Raw genomic sequence first — 16,737 nt, forward strand, 5'->3', positions numbered from 1 at the left:
TTGTTGAGACAGGTTCTTGCTCTATCACCCAGGCTGGAGTGCAGTGGCACAATCATAGCTCATTGCAGCCTCAACCACCCAGGCTGGAGGGTTCCTCCCACCTCCTCCTCCCAAAGTGCTGGGATTACAGGCGCGAGCCACTCTGCCTGGTCCTCTGGTGGTTTTCTAAGGGCATCGATTTTGCCCAAAAAGCACGGAAGAGTCAATGAACAAGAATAAATACCTGGGCTGGGCGCGGTGGCTCACGCCTGTAATCCCAGCACTTTGGGAGGCCGAGGCAGGCGGATCACGAGGTCAGGAGATCGAGACCATCCTGGCTAACGCAGTGAAACCCCGTCTCTACTAAAAATACAAAAAATTAGCCGGGCGAGATAGCAGGCGCCTGTAGTCCCAGCTACTCGGGAGGCTGAGGCAGGAGAATGGCGTGAACCCTGGGGGGCGGAGCCTGCAGTGAGCTGAGATCGCGCCACTGCACTCCAGCCTGGGCGACAGTGAGAGTCTGTCTCAACAACAAAAAAAAGAATAAATACCTGAACAAACAGAGCCGTCCTCTGTGCCTCAGGGAGATGTGATCCCCAACCATAGCATGTTCTTGGATGCCTTTACACTTACAGTGTGTCCTCATGTGAAGTCACCATGTAAAAAAACACACACCTGAAAGGAAAAATGAGCAGGTACAGACTGTAAAATGCAGAACTCACTGGAAACTATTCTTTTTTTTTTTTTTTTGAGACGGAGTCTCGCTCTGTCACCCAGGCTGGAGTGCAGTGGCATGATCTCGGCTCACTGCAAGCTCCACCTTCCGGGTTCACGCCATTCTCCTGCCTCAGCCTCTCCGAGTAGCTGGGACTACAGGCGCCCGCCACCGCGCCCGGCTAATTTTTTGTATTTTTTTAGTAGAGACGGGGTTTCACCGTGGTCTCGATCTCCTGACCTCGTGATCCGCCCGCCTCGGCCTCCCAAAGTGCTGGGATTACAAGCGTGAGCCACCGCGCCCGGCCAGAAACTATTCTTAAGGTAACAAAGTTAAGATTCAACAATAAAACCATTAATTTAAGGGAATACAAAAGCAGAAGGTTTTTATGTCAGGAGAAATAACTGTATAAGTAGCGATCAGAGTGGAAATCAAGAGTAAATAATAATTACAATGATGGTGAAAATGACTTTTTAGCAATCACGAAAAGAACAGAAACCATTATAAAACACTTCCCCCACACCCCAAATGGTTTGAAGTCTTCTTGGAATCTGGTGGAAGGTGAGACTATGGAGGTAAGATGAGGGAGTGCTGGGAAGATTTCTTTTTCAAACAAAGGAGCTTTGGAAAATCTAAAAGGAAGCAGAGAACAAAAGTTCGGGGGGATGTGTGTTTGTGTTGCTGTGTGAATAAAGCTGAGTGCCTCAAGGGCTGCTGCAGTTGGAGTCTGACAGCTGACATGGAGGGGAACGAGCTGTGGCCAAGGGCAGAGGAGGCGAGGGTCATGGAGGGCGCGTGGAGGGGAACATGCCACAGAGGTGATGAAAGGCAGCTTTGTCGACAGAAAGCAGGGAAGCCTCATGGGGAGACAGGAGATAGGGAACTGTGGGATGTTTAGGGTCACTGGAACCATTGGTTCAGTGGGGCCAAGGCTGGACGGGGGTGCTGAGGGCCAAGGCTGGACAAGGGTGCTGAGGGACAAGGGTGGAGGTTTCAGCTGGTGACTTCATGGCAGGTGCCTCTTTTATCACCTTCTGGGCCAAGAGAGCTGGGGGGGTTATCTCAGCACGCCCTGATCCTGCAGTGGGAGACTTACACATTTCATTCCTCACTTGCCCCAAGAGATTAGCGTGTTCTTCACTGGGATCTCCACAAGGAGGGCGGGGACAGGCAGGATTTAGAGGAAGCCCGGGGGGCCCAGCTTATGGGAATCTATGCATGGAGGCAGAGGGCATCCTTGCTTTTCCCCTCAAGATTAAGTGCAACTGCAGAAAGCCAGAATAGACTCCAGCTTCAAGACGGTGTTTACACAGGACACTCCTAACAGTCGAGGCAGAGCCTGGGGCACGGCTCATGGGACCAGGACTTTTTAGGGGCTTAGCATTACCGGGTAGTCCTGCTCATCATGTGCTGCCCCCTCTCAGGCTTTTGATCAGCCAGAGAGTCCACACACGCTGAACAACCACAGAGTGTGTGGTCAAGTCTGAGTGTTCAGCCACATAAAAAGGCCTTACAGTCATAGGGCACAAATCTTTCTACTTTGTATGGCTTTGCCCATGGTGCAAATGACCAGATCTTTATGCCACTTCAAGGGTGCCATTTTAGTGGAAATTGCTTCTAAAAATGCAGTGGTGAATGCCATATGGAGCAAAGTGGAGTGAAAAGCACAAGAGTTTTAGTACTAAAATCAGATAACAAATCCGGCCCGGCACTCCTTGAAAGCCTCTTGGGCCAGCTGCTTGACCTCTGAATGTTATCCCCTTAGATGCTATTGTGGATGCAGATGAGGTTCATCTCTTGCTCCTGGTGTTATGAGTAACACAGTGTGAACGGCCGCATGAGTGAATGTTACCTATTCTTGCTCTAACTCTGGGTTGAGTCTTTGGTCCCATGAAATCCTAGATCCACCCCATCTGGCCCCATAGCAGGGCTTCCTAGAGTCCAGCATGACTGAGTTTTTCATGAACTTGGCGGGTGTAGACACACTTCCGGTTCCAGAGAGACCCATCTGCAGGTTCCACACTCAATCTCCGATGGGTGAGAGAGTGCTTCTCTGCAGACATGGTGGGGAGGAACGGGCTGAGTGTCTTACTGTAAAAGAAGCTCCAGCCGGGCCCGGTGGCTCACGCCTGTAATCCCAGCACTTTGGGAGGCCAAGGTGGGCAAATCACGAGGTCAGGAGATCAAGACCATCCTGGCTAACACGGTGAAACCCCGTCTCTACTAAAAAATATATATAAAAAAATCAGCAGGGCGTGGTGGCGGGTGCCTGTAGTCCCAGCTACTCAGGAGGCTGAGGCAGGAGAATAGCGTGAACCCAGGAGGCAGAGCTTGCAGTGAGCCGAGATCGCACCACTGCACTCCAGCCTGGGCAACAGAGTCAGACTCTGTCTCAAAAAAAAAAAAAAAAGACGTTCCACGTCACATTAGCTTTCAGAAATTACCAACTGCTTCAGAAGTCTGATTCTAGATTCGCTAGTTTTGAAACTTTGATGAACAAAATCGATGGAAAACCTACCATTTAGAAACTACCAGGTGGCTTCCTCTTTTGTAAGAGATGAAGCCCAAATTAATGGTTGGAGGAAAATTGCTCTTCTGTTTGAGAAAAGGGGAAAAGACACTTCAATATGGGTTTTGGTTTTCGAAAGGTGACGCCAAGATCCTACTCTGGAATGGCTTTTAAGACACCATAGAACCACATGATTTTCTATAATAATGTCAAGGGTGGCCTTCACCGTGGGTAGAACTGCATTTCTTCATTCATTCAAGCATTGTTCATCGAACTAGGATATACGGAACCCAACTGTGTGCCTTACACCTTCCAGGCCTGAGTGTTGCCTGCATGGAGCCTGCAGTCTAGTAAGAGGAACAGACACCAATCTGACCATCACATCACTGCCACCAAGTGCTGTGAAGCCAAGGCGATGCACGATGGGGCGCTGAGCCTGGTTTTGAAGGCTTCTCTGAATAAGTGACTTTTAAGCCAAAATCCAAAGATGAGTCAAAGTTCATAACAAAAGTGGTTAGGGTGCTCATTTCGGCAACGTGTATACTAAAATTGGAGCAATTCAGGAAAGATTCGCATGGCCCCTGTGCAAGGAGGACTCACGAAGCATTTCATATTTCTGCACAACAATGTGAAGGCATTAAATGGCACTGTACTGTACACTTACAGTGCTTAAACTGGTACCTTTTATGTTATGTATGTGATAATACATATCACAATTTTTAAAAAGAGAGAATGGGTGGAGTTGCAGGCAGAGGGAGCATCAGGTCCAAGTGTTAGTGGACCGAGAGGAAACCCAGCAGCCAGGACTTGTGTGCTGAGATTTGTGGGGGTGGCGTGTGGCCCAAGATGAGACTGGAATTGCAGAACCTGGTTATCGGTCTTTGTCTCAAGGCCAGTGAAAGATTACTGAAAAGCTTTTATTAAGGCAGTGACATAATTTGTGTTAAAAAAAAAATCTCCCTGAACCAGGGTGAGAGTGGTTGGAGGGGCAGTGAATGTGGCTGACCAGGTAGAAAGCTGTCAGAGTCATTCCGGAGAGAGATGGCTGTCACTTGGAGTAAGGTGCTGGAGTTGAGATGTAGAAAAGTGGGTAGATTTGAGAAAAGTCGGAGAACAAATGGCTGAACTTGTTGATGGGTTGCTCTGGGGGTGACAGAAGGGACTCATTGGGACGGATCTCCATGTTTCTGGGTGGACGGTGGTGCCAGTAACTGGGGCAGGAAGCACAGAGAGAAGGGGTTGGAGGATGGATAAAGGTGCTTGTTTTGGGCATGGTGTTGAGTTTGTGCCTCAGTGAGGTTTGCAGCTCCCAGTGGGGGAAGATCCTGTGCACGGGTGGTTGACTCAGGGCTCACTAAGGCCTGCACTAATTTCTGGTGGAGTCTGTGGTGATTCTACCCGCTTATGTACTGCACTGTTTTCTGAGGCATGTCTGTCATGGGATATGTGAGGACTCAGGACCACTCCCGAGAGAAAACAGATGGAACACCCCATCTGCCACATGCAGCAGCCGGGCCTGCTCCCAGGGCAGCTGACAAAAATTATCTCTTCTTCTTCTGAAAGGCTGCTCCCAAAGAAACCACACTGGCCTCATGACAGCATCCTGACTGGACCGTCCGTGGCATGTGGGTATTTTAGGCCTGCCAATTAACCGTGTGTCCAACTCTGGGTCCTGTAGACCCCAGGATGGGCAGCTCTCAGAGCACTTCTGAAACATCGGCTTATGAGGCAGACACTGTGCTGAGTGATTGAAGCTAAATGTTGCTTCAGTTGCAGGGCTTGAATCTCTGGAACAGCTGCCGTTTCATTTAACAATCTTGGAAAATGAAAACGTACCGGCTGGGTGTGATGGCTCACACCTGTAATCCCAGCACTTTGGGAGGTTGAGGCAGGTGGATCACTGAGGTCAGGAGTTCAAGACCAGCCTGACCAACATGGTGAAGCCCCGTCTCTACTAAATACAAAAAATTAGCCAGGCATGATGGTGCATGCCTGTAGTCCCAGCTACTTGGGAGGCTGAGGCAGGAGAATTGCCTGAACTCGGGAGGCGGAGGTTGCAGTGAGCCGATATTGTGCCATTGCACTCTAGCCTGGGCAACAAAAGCAAAACTGTGTCTCAAAAAAACAAAAACAAAAACAAACAAGCAAATAAATCATACCCCGTTGAGATCCATCAGAGGCAGAAGTGGCCTTGTATTTGTGAGCTTCTCTCCTCCTCCCTCCCTCCAATTCCTCTGCAATCCCTGGGCCCATCCTAGTGCCATTGTGAAGGAACGTCATTCTTTATTCATGCCCTGCTGCTGAAAAATGTATAAAGGCTTCGACTGAACAATCAAATATCAAGAAAACAACATTTAAGACATACCACCCAGACCACTCTAAGCATGTAATAAATGCCTGCAATTAGTCACACACGCCTGAAGGAGTAAACATTGGCTGAAATGAAGGACAGCTTTTTAATTATGCCAACAGATGAAGTCTTCATACTATGTACAGAAGCATTCAGGCCAAATTCTGGGGTAAGTTCAGAAATTTAACCCTCTAAAAGTGGCTGGTCATAATTGATTCAGAATTGGATAAGATATGAGATAAACCATTTTTAGCAATGACTCACTCTCACATTTAAGGGTAAACATGTGCTAAAAGAAACTTGTTAATCTGTGAAGGTCAACCAAGATGATCTTGATGTGTCCTCAAGGAAACACAACATGATATATGTAAGGTTGCATAGAAACAAGTATGATAAGCCTATCGAAGGACAACATTCTGTTTTGAAAATGAAGGCAAGTCGTGCACCCAGAGTATTGGAAAAGGGCTCCAAAGTGAGAATGTGTGGTGTTCTGTGATGCTCCAATTCCACCTCACCAAGCACCATTTTCTTATACATTTGCTCTGCTTGTTGGCTTTGCTGCAGATGGAAGAAGGCATTAACAGGCTGGTACAAGGATTCTGAATTGCCTAATCAAAATATTCCTGACTATAAATTGCTACATTATAATTTAGATTTATACAAACTCCCTAGGTTAGTGCTAGTGAGGTAGGTGTTCTCCAAACTGCTTGGATCTTTCCCATGAGCACACAGCCTATGTGGTGGCAGGAAGCGTCACACTTGCCAAATAACAGCATTTTCCTTTAAAGAGAACGTTCTGAATTTGAGCATTTGTTCTATTTAGAGCTCTGTTTCATATCAGGGCTGGCTTAAATACTCTCTTACGTATGGCTCTTAGACGAAAGCTGTCTTCGAGATGGCAGGATCCTGTTTTTCTCTTTGTGGACATGATGACCCAGAGTATCATGATGACCCAGGCTTGTTGGATCATAAAGAATCTGACTAGCCATTGTCCTTAGTTCCTGGGAGGGAGACTTTAAATCCTTGGAATTTCCCGAGTCATTTGACTGTCTTAGTTTACCTAACAAGATGACTCAGAATGCGGCTGGTCACCATAAAGACCAGACATGTGATTACAGGGTTGGGGCTTTGAGCCAGCCTGGCTCCCAAGGAGGGGAGGAGAGCTGAAGGCTGGGTTCACACACATGGCCAATGTTTCAGTCAATGATACCTTCACAGAGAAACTCCGATAAAACCTGGACATGGAAGCTCAGTGGCACTTTGTGGTTTGTGAACACATTGATGTATTGGAGGGTGATGCACCTCCAATATAATAAACCTCCTGCACCTTCATTTATAATAAAACTGTTATTCCTAAGCATAGTGCTTCCCTGAATTCTGTCAGTCATTCTAGTAAATTACTAAAACTGAGGGGAGTTATGGGAACCTCCTGATCTTACAGCATGTGGTCAGAAGTGTGGGTGGCATGGGGATCCCAAAGCTTGTGGCTGGCATCTGAAATAAGAGCAATCTTGTTGGGTATCCTGCCCTTTCATCTGTGGAGTCTGCTGCTAACTCTGGGTGACTAAAATCAAAATTGCAGGTTATAGCAGTCCAGCAGGAGAAGAGGCATCACTGGCCTGCTCAGAGGTCCTGTGGTCCTGGATGTGTGTGCCATATTTCACAATAAACGGATGAGAGGGGAACATGTGACACACATCCCTCACGTGAGATTTGTCTCCCTTAACTTCATTTCATACCATGTCTTTTGTCTCTAGAGGCGTTTATGTGTTTGGAGAAAGACTCATAAATGTATAAACCAGCATTTTCATTTATTGTTATATCGTTGAAACACCTTGTGACTTTTCTAAGTAGTTAAAAAGTCAGAATTTCTCAGGTCTGAAAATCGTATTTGCAACCATTGGCATCTGTGCATCCAGTATGTGGCCTGCTATCCAGGATGATGCTGAGACAAGTGATGTCAGTGCGTTTCTTTGAAAAATTAATCCCAGGATCAATCCTTCAAAGGGACAAGGGACAGATTCATGAACACAGAAGTGCTGCTGTCTCAAGAAACCAATTTCTCTCAACTTTTCATTCAGAGGAGGCAGAGTTGGGGATCAGCCGCCCCCATTTCTACTCCTCTCAGCCTGCTCCACAAAACTGTCAGCTCAGGGTCTGCTAAAGGCCCTTCTGCTCCACCCATGGGATAGCTGTTCTCCTTGGGAGCCTCTGACAGCAGCTTTCACCTCCCACCTCAGCACTAGTGCAGGTTCCACAATCCTGGCTGCAGGTTAGAATCATCAGGGAGGCTTAATAAAATGCCCATGCTGTCTCCACCCTCAGAAATTCTTGCCTCTCAGGCTAGGTGATTCTCCTGGGTTCTGCTGGGTGTGGACTTGCAGAGCACAGTACCTTGCATTTGCCTGCAGCCTGCTAGTCTGATTAACATCTCCAGGAAAGGTGGCTCCGTGGCTGTGTCTCCAGATGCATTCTTGGGCCAGGCACCTTATGTCTCACTCTTTACTTTTACAACTAGAAGGAGAGTTGCCTGTTTGAAACACTTCATTTAGTTTTGCAGTTTTTTTTTTGTTTTTTTTTGTTTTTTTTTGTTTTTTGCGACAGAGTCTCGCTGTCGCCCAGGCTGGAGTGCAGTGGCGCAATCTCTGCTCACTGCAGGCTCTGCCCCCCGGGGTTCACGCCATTCTCCTGCCTCAGCCTCCGGAGTAGCTGGGACTGCAGGCGCCTGCCACCACGCCGGGCTAATTTTTTGTATTTCTAGTAGAGACGGGGTTTCACTGTGTTAGCCAGGATGGTCTCGATCTCCTGACCTCGTGATCCGCCCACCTTGGCCTCCCAAACTGCTGGGATTACAGGCATGAGCCACCGCGCCCAGCCTGCAGTTCTAATTAAACATCTCCAGGTTAATATTCTTGAAACAAATAAGTATCTCATTTAATGAGAACTTATACAGTGCTGAAGATTTGACGTGCATTTTCTTTTTTTTTAGCCTTTTTATTGTGAAATATGGCACACACATAACAGAAATAGTTTACAAAGCAAAAATACACAATTGAGTGAATTATTAGAAGCAAATATTGGTATATCATCACTTACATTAAAAAAGAAATACAATATGGCGAGCATCCCAGAAATCACGTCCATCCCCCTTCCTTGCCACTAGCCCCTCTTCCCTCATGAAATGTAGGTAATCACTTCCCTGACATTTAAGGTAATCACTTCCCTGTTGCTTTTGATTGCCAGTCACCAAATATGCATCTCCAAAGTTGAATTTTGTCTTGCATTTTGTGAATTTCAAATATATGGGATGTATGTGTTGTGTCCAGCTTTTTCTGCACAATATTTGGAATTCATCCATCTTGCTGCATAGAGCTATGATCCGTTCATCTTCATTGCAATTTAACATTCCGCTGCATGACAAACGATCCACCTCTCCACTCTATTGCTGAATAACATCTGAGCCAGTTCCAGATTACAGTTATTGTAACTCTTGGTAACAGTGCTGCTCTGAACACTCTTGCACATGCCTCCCGATGCCCACAGGAACTGCTGGGGCCATAGGCCATGTGCAGCATCCTCCACTCCAGTAGACAAAGCTGAGCCGTTTTCCAAAGTGGCGGCACCAGTTCACAGTCCCATGCTTCATACTGTCTCCAACATGGGATGTGCCAGTTGTCCTCACATTAGCTGTCCTGTGGGTGTATATGGCAGCTCTCTGTGTGTTGCCTGGCATTTTCCATTGTCAGTGAGGTTGAACACTCCTGTGTTCCATGGCCACCTGAGTATGCTCCTCTGAAAACTGTCTGTTTGGTTCCTTTGTTCATTCCTCCACTGGGTTATCTGCTCCTCCTTTATGACCCTCAGGACATTCTGGATGCCAGCCTTCTCTGATATATGTTATAAAACATACCCTTCACTGTGAGGCCTGACTCATTCTCCCAATGACGTCTCCACATGAACCAAGGCTCTGACTTTACAGTAGATCAGGTAGATTTTCTTATGCCATCCTCCCCAAATTCCTGTGAAGTAGAATTATTGCCCAATCCGGAAGGTGTGGAAACTGACGTCTAATGCTTACAGAAGTTAGATAATGTGCTAATAAGTGGCAGCCCTGGGATTAGCTCCCAGATCTGCCTGACGCCAAAGCCCATGCACTTAATCCCCAGGCTCTACGAATAACAATTGGCTATTTGTATTTGAGTCTTGGTCACAGTCCCAGCAAGCAACCAGTGAAAGCCAGATTTGTAGATTTCTGTTTCTTTATTAGCCACTCTCCCACCCACTGCTCCACACTGGATAGATGCACATAAACTGTTGACTGCTAATTACTACATATTTGCTTAAAAATTGGAATTCAGTCCTGGAAAAAGTCTTGGAAGAGAAATGTTATCAGGCCAAACTTGGTAAAAAGTTAGCTCTTTAACGTCTTTTATTTATTTTTTAACCAAATTTAGCACCCAAACTCAATCTCTTGGCCTGGTTCTCCCATGCATGACTTGACAGGGGAAAGATGAAACATGGGAATTAAAGTGACCTCTCTGGGTCCCCAGATGCCCACTCAGCATCACAGGTAGAGGCACACAAGGAACCAGCAGGAACCCTGTCCTGCGCTGCACTTGGGAGCATTTTGCTGTCACGCACGTGGCTGAGTAGGCAGTTAGTAGAAGCAATGGGTGATGTTCACCCATAGTGTGTCATCCTTGTGTACAACGCGGGACAGTGGAAAACAGAGAGATGGAAAAAGAATCCAGGCAAATGCCAAGCAGAGGAAAGCTACAGTAGAAATATTAATATCAGAATAACAAGAAACATTCCCCAGCCTGCCTGCCAACCACATTGCTAAGTCTTTGGTGCTCACCCAGTGGGAGAGTTCTTGCATTCTAATATATTGTCCAGCAGTCTTTCAAGAATGGGCTTAAGGATAAAGGAGGGCAATGTGCCCTCCTGACTTGGCCACTTTTCTAGTGCTAGGCCATGAGAAGGTTCAGCTTTGATTTGACCTTGAGGCATCACTATTGGCTCAAGTATAAGGAGGCCTCCCAGGACACCTGTGCCTGGAAATGGATGTGACTCTTAAGGAGCCAGTTCCACATTTATTGCACAGGGGGCGATGCTCTGGGGCATCAAGTAGGTGTCTGAAGAGGTAAGAATTTTCTCCCTGGGAAGAACTGTTCCATATTTTGGTATGGGGGTGGGGGCGGGGGGATGCAGCCCAGCCAAAACCAAACAAATGCTATTTAAAATAAGGATCCCTTGCCAGAAGTTCACAGGCAGGGTGTCTTGTGTTTAAGACCACCGCCACGGAGGGGTCCTTCTGAACTGCAATTCGAGTGCCAACAGCCCCCTCTCTTGCCCACTTGCCTCTTCCTCCCCCAGGAGATCAGGGCGTGTGGGGTGGGGGATCCCAAACACCTCCATTTACTCTTGTTACTCCAGGGTGCACCATTCCAATAAAAAACAACATTCTGAGGCTGAAAAAACAAAAGTGCCCTGAACGCCAGCCCTGAGTAAACCTCAGGGCAGAAGAGCAGCCCCGCAGGAGGGCCCCATCCCGGCACTGGGACTGCAGTCCATCCACCCAGAACCCCAGCAGGGCTAAGAGGACAGTGTGGAGGCCAGACACATCCGAGCGCAAACAGAATGCAGAAGAGCTTGCATTCCAGTCAAGAAGACAGCAGTCCTCAGACGGAGCAAGGATGGAAAGAGGACACGCTAGACGTTAATGCTAAAATGTTAATAGCTAGCATTTATTGCAGACTGTTTCCGGTGCTCTTCAAGCACTGTGCATACGTAATGTTCACAGCAGCCCTATGAGGTAGGTGCTTTAGGAAGGAGGGAATGGAGGCTCAGAGAGGTTAAGCGACTTGTCTGAGGTCTCCAGCTCGAGGCACTGCCTGGCACTCTCGCCCGGAAGCCTGCGGGCTGGCCGGCCCGGGAGCCCGCCTCCTGCTCTGCACACTGACCACACTGGGCCTTCGGAGAGTCCTCATGCAGATTAGCATGCTAATGACTCTGAGAAGTCCAGCAGAAAACATTTAAAAATGAAGTTGTTTCTGTTCTGTACTCCAGAGTTCGTCGCACTTAGTTGACGAGTCATGCTTCCTTTTAAATGGGGTGATCAGCTCTCAGGGCACAGAAGCGGGTGAGCCCGGGCCGCTGCGGGATCTCTGCGCAGGCGCCTGGGAGAAGCGTCTCTTCTTGGCTCGGGGGCGGGATGTCTCTGAGTGCTCGGGTCTCTGTGCCCGGCTCCGCGCAAGTGTCCCGACGGGGATCAGTCGCTAAGGCAGATGGCAGGGCAGGAAAGATCACTAGATGCCGCCAGGGTCCGGGGGCAGAGGCACCTGTACTGGGGCCAGTCTCAGTGAACGACATTTCCCCCAGTATCCAGGAGTTTTAAATTACGATAGACAACTACAATGATTTAAGAAAAGAAAATTAAAAGATTTAAGAGATAAAGTTGGCTCCAAATCGCTTGGGTCCAGGGACTAAAACTCTGTGCGTGTGTCTCTCTCTCTCCCTGAGCTTTGCCTTCCTGTGCTGGCTTCATTCCTGGGTAACACTCTCCCGGGGTGACTGGCAGCAGCTCCAGGCTCCATCATCTTTACTGCCGACCCAGCAATCTCCTTTCCTGTAGCTCCAGCCCAAGCCTGGGCCCTGGCTCTTCCTGGACTCAATTGGGTCAGGGGACCATCCCTGAGCCAATCGCTGGCACTGGGAGGCGGTGGCGTTTCAATTGGCCGGGCTTGTATCAAGCACCTAGGGGTGGAGTTGCCCTGTCCTCACCGCAGGGAAGGTGAATTGAGTTGGGTGTCGTCCTCCTCTCTGCCCGTTAGTCTGTTGTCAGGGAAGGGGGACTAGACACTGGTCAGGCACAACCTACAGTGTCCACAATGTGGGGACAGGGAGAGGTGGTTGTGTGCTAGGAGCTGTTTATTCTGTGGCTTGCCTTCCGGCACAGCAGTTCTACTTTTAGACTTTATCCAAAACAGACAACCGGATAAGCATGTGTGTATGTATACACACAGTGAAAAACCATAAAGTTGGCCGGCCGCGATGGCTCACGCCTGTAATCCCAGCACTTTGGGAGGCCGAGGCGGGCGGATCACGAGGTCAGGAGATCGAGACCATCCTGGCTAACATGGTGAAACCCCGTCTTTACTAAAAATACAAAAAAATTAGCCAGGCATGTGGGCGGACGCCTGTAGTCCCAGCTACTCGGGAAGCTGAGGCAGGAGAATGGCGTGAACCCGGGAGGCGGAGCTTGCAGTGAGCCGAGATACTACCACTGCACTCCAGCCTGGGCAACAGAGCCAGACTCCGTCTCAAAAAAAAAAAAAAAAGATTGTTCAAATAAATCATTCACATCTGAATATTATGCAACCAACAAAAAATAATGTAGATCTATATTTATCAATTTTAAGATGTCCACAATATATTACTGAATGGAAAAACAGTAAGGCCTCAGTTTTTAAAAATTATCTTTTTGACTAGGTGTGACTAGAGAGATGTTAGATAGTTTTCAAAATATTAGGAGTGTTTATTGCTGGGTGGTGGCAATGTGGGTTATTTTTACACTCTTTCCTTTTCTGAATTTTTACCACAAACATATTTTTATAATCAGAAAAAGTCAATTTGATTATTATTTTCAGAGAAAACTCATTATTTTCTAAGCTAATGGGAGAGTCTCAGTGTGGGAGAATCCTATCTTCTTCCTTTCGAATCTGCATGTTTTCAAGGAAATGTTACAATTGCCCGGGAGCTCCTTCCCCTGCTGCTGCTGCTGCGGCTGCGGCTGCGGCTGCCGCTGTTGTTGTTGTGATCCTCCTGGGAGGCCTGGCTTTGTGCCTTGTTTGCACTTTAGCACTGCTTCAGTTCTCATGGCGTCTGGGGGAGGTGGCTCAGTGTTGCAAATAATCCTCTGATTTGCCAAACTGTCTTTGGGTGCTGCCCATCTCGTCCGCATGCCTAGGACAGTAAATCTTTTCTAACCAGTATCTCTCTCCCTTTCCCTCTCCCTCACCCCATCTGTAATGTGTCCCATAGCAAAGCCTCCAAGTGCCATTGTGTCTCCTGGGCTGGGCACGTGCATTTCATCTCCTCTGCACCAAAAACAGCCTGAGGACTTGTGAACTGGTCTGGAAGTCCAGAGCTCTTTTTGATTTCATCATTAAATTGCTTTGCAAAAAGGGACACTTTCTGGTTTAATTTCTTCTGTCACTAATCCTGAGTCATGTGTAGCTGTCCAAAAGAAAGAAGGATCTGTTGTTGCTATTCTTTGTCAAACATAAATAAAGTTATGGTTTAAATTCAGTGAAGTTTTTTGAGCAGCTGAGGTCACCTCTCAGTTGGTAGAATAATTTTGCCATTTTTCAACCTGTGTTTCACACAAGGTTATTAAAGGAAAAGTGCTAACAACTTTGAAATGAGAAGCTGGAAGTTTAAACGTGTTTGTCTTGAGTCATAGCATAAGGCACAATTGCAATGCTTTGGTCTCTGTATCTTATCACTTAGACCACATTCTTATTTTTCACTTTCACTCACCTTGACCAGAGTAGAGGATCACATAAAGGGTACATTTTCCAAATAAAGCTGTTTGGATCATCATAGTTTTAACAAAGACAATCCCTAACATCTGTAGAGTGCATTCTCCACACTGCTGCCAGGGTTGTTTGACTAAGTCACTAAGACAAGTTCTTAGCACGTTACTTGCTTGCCTTAAAAACCTTTGATGAGCCTCCATTGCCTATGTGATAAAGTCCAAACTCCTTAGCTCAGCATTCAAGGGCCTTCCCCATTTAACCCCAACCTTGCCTCCCTCCACTCCCTACAGGGACAGCACAGAGGCCACTTCCTGGCTTTACACAGCTGGTTCTTGTGTCCGGGATGTGCTTTGACTCTACCTCAAGGCTTGATCTCACCCTCTCTGGGAGACTTCCATGCTTCCCCCCAGAGCACCACCATGCTCTTCTTAAAAACTTTACCAAGCAGACACAGTTTATATCATGTTGTCTTCTCCACTAGATTCTGCACCCTCTGGGGAATCAGTTTCCAAGTCTGGCTAAGCATCTCACCTCCTGGGCAGCGTGATAAAAATACCATCCCTGAGCCCCACATCAGATCAACAGAACTAGAACCTCCGGGAGCAGAGCCCAGGAATCTGTGAATTTAAAGCAGTTTTCCTGGTGATTCTGACTGGCAAGCAGACCTTGTAACCACTGCCCAGGATGAGCGTGCACTTTCCATGGGCCCAGCCAGGTGACAGCTAGGAGGGGGCAGAGAGAGATGGAGGAGGCTGAGAGCTCAGGTGCACTGAGGGCCCGCCTTGTGCCAGGTTCTGCTCTGGGAGCTTTGATACCTGCTCATTCGATTTCAACCACCTCAAGAAAGAGATGATGGTATGTGTATGACTCCAGATGAGGAAACTCAAGCTCAGGGGGTTTATCTGAGATCCCCACTAGTACATAGTGGAGCTGTTAACAAAACCGGCTCTGCTTATCTCTTTGGACTCATATTCTTCTTTCTTAGCCCATGTTAAATAAATGCTAGGTAAAATACATGAATATCTGTGTTTGTGGATGCTCTGTGCCTCACTCCCCTGCATTCAGTCAACCTGCAGGATCTATCCATTCTGTTTGCTCACGTCCATTCTCTGTCATGGAGACCTGGGAAACAACCTCCTAATCCATCTCCCACCATCTCCTACCATCTCCCCTCAAATGCATTCTCTCAGCTGTGGTGGGAAAGTGATCATTTAAACTTGCAAATCTGCCAAAGCTACTCTGCTTATGGTACATTTTACTACATATAAGCTTTTCATTTTTATATAAATAAATGTCTACTTCTGTCTTGATAGCTTTAAGGTTTTCAAACTTAATAATGAGTATTTAAGCAGGCCTTCCCAGCCCTTTAGATTTCTAATGTAAATGACAATCCAGGGGTTATGTTTTATAATACATTAAGAGTTTGTATACATCGATATGAAAGGCACATCTTAGAAAAATGGGCAATAAAGTATGCATAAGCAATTCACAGTTGAGAAAATTCACCTAATCCACAACCAAATGAAGGGACTCCTATTACTGATGTCACTCAACATCCCTCAGACTACAGAAAATTTAAGCTAGCTATGACACTTAATGCTCTCAGCAACGTGGGGAGAAGCATACTCTCGTAAAATGTCTGTTCAAACGGGAATTTATCCAGCCTTTCTGGAAAGCCCATGTTAAAAGTAAAAATCGCAAATACCGTCTTCTAATTTTCCATTCCTGGGAATCTATTTTCTAGTATCAAACCCCTGGGATAAAGGACCTCCAGACAAGAGTACTTACTGCTGCATTGTTCAAATGCAAAACCTGGAAATTATGTGACTGTCTATGTCTAAAAGAATTGTTAACTTTATTACAGAACATCCACATCATGAAATAATATGGCCCCATTAAAAATGTGAATTGGAATTAAATTGACCTGGGCACATTTGTATGAGGTATGGTTGAGTGAGGAACACAATATACACAAAAGAATATGATCCTTTGTAAGATGTTACCCCATGAACACATCCACACAAAGCCTTTTAGATGTACAGTGGGTGTGTGTGTGAGTGTGTGTGTGTATGTTTGTACATGCAGAAAACTAGGTCAGGTTGTTACTGAGGCATGAGAGTCGCTGACAGTTGAGAGTAGAGGAAAAAGGGAGGGAGTAAGTCCCAACCACAAAGACGAGGGAGAAAAGGTTAGCAAAAAATTGTAATAAACCCTATCGGAGTGCATGATATGATCATATGTGTGCACCTACACAAAGTTACATACACACGTATATGTGTGTTTGAAAAAATTAACAATGCACATCTAATCAGCTCATTCCTCCACCTGAAACCTGTCAATGGCCTGTTGTTACCCTGTGGTTAGATCCAGAGTTTCTTGTCTGGCTGCAGAGGCCCCTGCACCCCTCCCCCTCCTATGGACTAGTCCCCTCCCCAGTCTCTGGGCTACAGACACATCTCCCCAGGGACCTCGGGTCCGCACCCCCTGACTACCTCCTGCTCCTCTTTAGTTCTTCACACTTGCTTTTGTCCTCTGTCCAAGACATCCTCCCTGTCGCATTTTCCTGGATGATTCTTACTTGTCTGTATTTCTTTTTTTTTTTTTTTCCTTGAGTCGGAGTCTCGCTTTTTTTTTTTTTTTTTTT

General features: G+C 46.8%; 1 pseudogene; it reads left to right on the plus strand.

Annotated features, from left to right (window-relative positions):
- The first annotated feature begins 3,722 nt into the window (after positions 1 to 3,722).
- Positions 3,723 to 3,821, plus strand: LOC115832580 (annotated as a pseudogene).
- The last annotated feature ends 12,916 nt before the right edge of the window (positions 3,822 to 16,737 follow it).

This window comes from Nomascus leucogenys, chromosome 22a (assembly GCF_006542625.1).
Source record: "Nomascus leucogenys isolate Asia chromosome 22a, Asia_NLE_v1, whole genome shotgun sequence".
Classification (NCBI taxonomy): domain Eukaryota; kingdom Metazoa; phylum Chordata; class Mammalia; order Primates; family Hylobatidae; genus Nomascus; species Nomascus leucogenys.